Source organism: Ischnura elegans, chromosome 12 (assembly GCF_921293095.1).
Source record: "Ischnura elegans chromosome 12, ioIscEleg1.1, whole genome shotgun sequence".
Lineage (NCBI taxonomy): Eukaryota > Metazoa > Arthropoda > Insecta > Odonata > Coenagrionidae > Ischnura > Ischnura elegans.
Genome location: NC_060257.1, coordinates 66453236 through 66459235, shown reverse-complemented (window position 1 = coordinate 66459235; position 6000 = coordinate 66453236).

The window sequence follows — 6000 nt, the reverse complement described above, 5'->3', positions numbered from 1 at the left end:
CTCCTTCCCTACACACTGGTTGTTCAGGGCTGCCAACATATCCTATGAATAATTTCTCCTTTTTCCTGTGTCCACGGACATTGCTTTTTTGGGTAGGACAAATGTTTTTTATTTTATAATAGTTACTAGCTCTCCCGGCGAACTTCGTACCGCCTAACAATCAATGAACTTACAGTTTAGTTACACCACTTATAAATCAAGAGCGGCTGTATCGTTTTTAATCATGTTTAATTTATTATAATAAAATAAGGATACAAATTCAATAAAACTACGTAAATGAGTACCAAAATTGCTTGTCAGAAAGACATTTTCTTTATTGAATCTACATATGGTGGATCGAGGCACGTTTACGCGGATTTTTTTCAACAAATTTTCTTACGTTTTAGCTTAAGAAATTTTGGGCATTGTGGTTTAATAAAGCAGTTCATGAAATAAAAATTATACGCATTCAGTTGTTGGCTATTTGCGTTATTAGCTGTAAAAAATGTTTTTAGGTCCAAGTCTGTTGCATACACTTGGCCCATTCAGGGGGCAGGTTGACACAACCCCAGACCGACGCTTGACTGATGCTCAAAATCGTGCAAGAAAAGCCCCTATGAAGCAGCACTCGCATTAAATGACTTAAGGCGCGCCAGTTTTAGTATCTCTGTTTGGAAAAAATGCACTACGTAAACGTACTGCATGCGTAAACGCACCACGGTGAGCCCTACACATTCGGGTTTAATGTCTTGCGTCAAGCACCTTCTGATAAACAGCAGTTTTTGATTTGGTATCAGGCCCAAGATGAAGCGGATGAAGCTAAATAAATATAGTGAAGCAAAGCAGTGACGCAGCGAGGGGAGGTTTTGGGGGATAAAGCCCCCCCCCCCCCAAGAGCTTAGAGAATTTTTTTATGAAAGATTTTGTTATTAATATTAGGGAGACGGATGACTAACAAACAAAACATATTTAACTATTCACACAGCCGCAAAACCCACTATTTTGAATCATTTATCTTAAAAAATGTCTGGGGGAAGTGCCCCCACACTTCCCGCTTACCTTAGCGAGTTTTCTATACCCTACAGACCCGTAGTATTAGCTGCGCCCAAAACCCCCTATCCTAGCTACGCACTTGAAGCGAAGGAAGAAATACAGAGGATGGTTTATCGACTCGTGAACATAGCACGTTAAATTGACCATGAGAAAATCATGGGTTTTCATTAGCACATGAGCACAAACAACACAAAAACTGAAAGACTGACCATGCGATTTTTTAATCGTTATCACGAATGTAACACGAATTGGAAATTGAATACGTTTAAGCTCAAAAGGGCATATGAGTTGAGATCATGGAATCTACGGAATGAGGACTTCCTCACATTTGAATTTTCCTTTGAGTAAAGTTGCGTGAATCATATTCATTACCATTTTTTTTAATAGCCAAACACGTTCCGTTGGATAGTTATGGTTGGTTTAGGCTTTGAAAGATCATGAACACAGAAACTACATTTTTCTGTAAATCGTACCTTGGTAAGCCAGGTACGTCCAAGGACTTAAAATATTCAGATAGATAGTTGGTGATTTCGTCTTCGTTTGTTACACATTTAAAAGATTCGAATTCATGCAGAGTACGAACTATTTGAATTTATTACCTCGTTTTAATCATCCACATCTTCGTTCTTGCTCGCTAAATCAAACATCTTTGATTCTTTTGGTGATCAATCATATTCTGGAACTCTTTGTTGATGAGCTCACTGAAACTAATCATTCCAATCAATCATTCCAAGGAAATGAGTTCAAACTACTCTATTCATCGACAGGAACACGGACATTACCGTTTCTCAACAATTGCTTGGAGATTTGTTTACAAACACGGTAGTGAAGTGTCAACTCGAGCTGGGCCACGGCTGGGCTTACAATTAGCTCGAATTAAATTTTTAAAATGTAATTTCAATTTAATTAATATTTTGAATATATTTAGTAATTAAAATGCTATATTGTTACTAAATTCAGTTATTAAAGTGGTAAAAACAAAACAAATTATTTAATTTGTAGTTTTGACCGACTTATCAATTGTTGTGTTACTATAACTCCTAAAAGCATGTCCATAGGAAAGAGATGATTTTTTTAGTGAAATTATCTTTTTTAATGGCCTATATGTTATCCGGGCCTGAGACGAATCCAAAGAACCAAATCTCATTGAAATCGGTGCAGCCGTTCTCGAGTTATAAGTTAACTAACACGATTTTCGACTTTCTTTTATATATATAGATTACGATACGTTCAATGGTGTCAGGCTCAACTTTGTGGAAGTTGAAGTTCACAAATGAAAAAACGAAGTCGTTTTTTCATTTGTGAGTTATTATGATATAAAAGCAACCCAATAATACTATTTTGGAATGTTTATATTATTGTAACTTGTTTAATGATATAGTTTACGATAAATTATTCAGTAAAGGTTGTCAATACAATAAACACCTCTTCGAAAATCTATGTGGGACCCTCCACATGACGAATCATAGTCTGTGGACATTGAATTTGGGAAATATAATTTTTTCTTTACCAATTTTTCACTAAAATTACTATAAGGGTACATAAAATAATATGCCAGTTAAGTTTTGATTTAATAGTTTTGGTTTTTAATGGCAGACTATGGATATAATTTTATACGATTATGGGAGAATGACCCATTATGGAATCAATGAGTTCATGGGGCCGATTGTGTAACTTTACGTTCGAACGATCGTTAGAGATCCGTTCACTCTCGATTGAGTTCCCGGTATTCGAACGTAAGCCGTATGTGCGATTGTGTATGGACGATCGTCAACAAGCAATCGAAAGTTACGACGTTGTCATATTTACTTGGAATTGGGAATACGTTACGCGATTGTTTTCTTTCTGCTCATGCGCAGTAAGGCTGAGAGTGCTTGTGGTTGTTTTGAATAGCGAAACTAACTTAACAATATTGGTTTCAGAGACAATTGGCCAATTAAGTTTATATTAATGAAAGAATTTAACTTTGCGTATAAATCAATCTCTTTCAATTCAGTATTTCCTTTCCTCCTTTTCGTTGGAGCGTAGCTGATATTTGGGATAAGTAGTTTTTACTTAGATATCGCTGACTATTTAGAAATGCCGCGGTAAGTCTCCGTTTCGTTACTTTTGCAATTCGCTAAATAATAACTTGTATCATTTGTAATTGACTAAAGTCATTTAGATCAAATATATGAACGGATATTCGATATTGATAGGCTCTCGTCTTCGCCTTTGTGTGTCTGCAAGGAGCAATGCCGCAGAATATTGAATATTTGCAAGAAATAAAAACTGACGAGTGTGAATTAGTACAACGTCTTAATAATAAGTCGTAAGGTAAACAGTTAAAAAAGCATGTAACTCACGAAATAAATAAGTACGTTAATATTCTCAATCAAAAACATTCTCATCATCACAAACCTTTCACCTATTACTTGAAAGAAAAAGCAAATATGCATAGTCATCTTTGATATCTCCTCTCGTCTCAAACACCCGAACATCAGTTCGAAAATTTACCCTTTTTGAGGAAACCATATCGCATCAGAGACATTAATTGAAGTACATAAACCTTATAAATTCAACTTAATTTACGACGTCATTGAGAAGTTAAAATAAACTATTTGAATACATAAATTAAATCATTTACTTGTCAATAACCGCCCGATGATCCGAATTAAATTAAACCTCGTAGAGAATATAAATTTGGCAATGTATTATAGCACAACTATAATTTACCTAATATACTATAGTGGAACCACGTTTAAATCAAGCATACAAAAAGGATAACTTCATTTGAATTGCACACACATTACATAGCGAAGCAATTGTAAACGTCCTCATCTTTGTATCGTATAGTAAACTAACACGTACAAATTGTAGTTATCGATGTAATTTCACTACTTATTCACGTTATTAAAAACATAACACAATGATGTATAAATTAAATAGAATGTTTAATTCACTTAATTCCACATGAGATAATTTCATTTCAATTGCACACACATTACATAGCGAAGCAAATGTAAACATGCTCATCTTTATACCATAGTGAACTAATACGCACAAATTGCAATTATTAATGTCAATTCACTACAATTCACGTAATCAACAACATAACACTGCGATTTATGAATATAATTGATTGCATAATTCACTTAATCCCAAAAAAAAGGACATAAAACGTGGCCATGAAAGGTAATAAACATTTAAATTCCATCCCAAACCTCACCTGTGAACGATTCGATAGCCTTATCGCCAAGTGATGTGTTGACGAAGAGATGCTTTCGATCGAGAGCCGGAATACTTTCGAACGTAAAGTTACACAATCGCTCCTTCAATTGTTTTCGAGTTGTTGATCTAAATTCCACGGGAACCGGATCGTTACGCTCGAACGTAAAGTTACACAATCGGCCCCCATTACGGAAAAGACCCGAGTCAGATAAGAAACCGTTCAACTCAATTTCGACAGTGAGTGTGGAAGGTTGCAGTGAGTCAATCAAAAGAATAATAGATGGCGTTCCGTCCACGCTATCTTTTCTATTAACAACCCGAATCTGCCGAACTAATTTTTCATAGGAAGATAATTTTAAAATGATTAGTAATATGTCATTAATATCGGCCTTTTTATAGTGTACTCTACATACCTTATATAGGAAATCCTATTCCTCTAAATTTATGTGCTCATCATTTTTCTTTGAGATAATTTCCCTCCATGCACTGGTAAATATATATCCATCATCTTTATCGAACATGCTGGGTGGATTTCAGTTTATGTGTTCTGTATCACGATTTTTTCATATGACTGCTTTAGCAACAAATTTCACCTCATCGACGTCAATTCTAACCTCCGCGGAGCTCCGGATTGAATCATAAGAGACTAGCGATTGTAGACGCTAGTGATAAGCGGAACTGTGATTTCCCAATCACTTCGTTACCTTTAACTGCTACTCATTAGTAACGGTGATTCTTAACTGTGACTGAGATCACCGAGGAGAATCACTCATAAAAGTCATCGGTGATTTGTGGCGCTGCTATTCCTGCTACTTTGTCCAATTCCAATGAATGAGCTACCCGCAAAAGAAACGAATGAACTTGTCGAAAATTGGAAAATTAGGCAAAATATTTTTTTTAGAGAGTAGTTCTGATTCTGATTTTATATTATGAAATTTAAGTAAATATGATATGGTAAAGGAATTGATAAGTGACAGTCATTAAAATCCCGTCGGCATTTTTTAAACATATTTTATATCAAACCATCATGATTCAAACCGGCAGCTGTACATTTCTTAAATAATGTCTTATTCATCATTAAAGATGAATAAGACATCCTTTGTTACACTGTTGGTAGTTGGTAGCAGCCGGAGCTATCTTCACCGTGTACACAGTCGCAGTCATTTCGAGTGTTTATTGATTTAGTCACCGACAGTGATCGGCTACTTCTTTTCAATCACAAGTAGCGATATATCGCTCATCACTTGCTAGTAGCAGCCTGTGCTATCTTCACCGACTTCAGCGATCCAATCACAGTGATATAGAGTATGAAGTCACCGACAGTGATTGCTACTATTGTGGTATAAGTAATTGTGTAATATCCAAGAAAACTTGTAATTTTAAACGCCATCTGTGTAATTTTCGGCACATTATAACTCATGTATGAATCACGAAGCTAACTTTTCTTCTTTCGATTACTAACTAGTAATTTTATTTTCATCGTGGGATGTACGTGTCCTTCGATTCGATTCATTGATGGGCATTGCAGTACATGGGGTGATCGTTTCTTGGGAGACGGCACCTTGTTGAGGATTAGAGGTCTCGTGTTCCCCATGAGATTGCCACAGTTGCGTCTTAAGGAGAGAGCTCCACCTCAAGATTAAGATGGCGGCAGGTTGCTAATGGGCCGAATGCTAATTATTAATGAAGGAGGAGATCTTAGCATTGTGAGGCTGTTATAGGAGGTGGAGTGGGTGAATGTGGTCTCAGGAGGTGAGG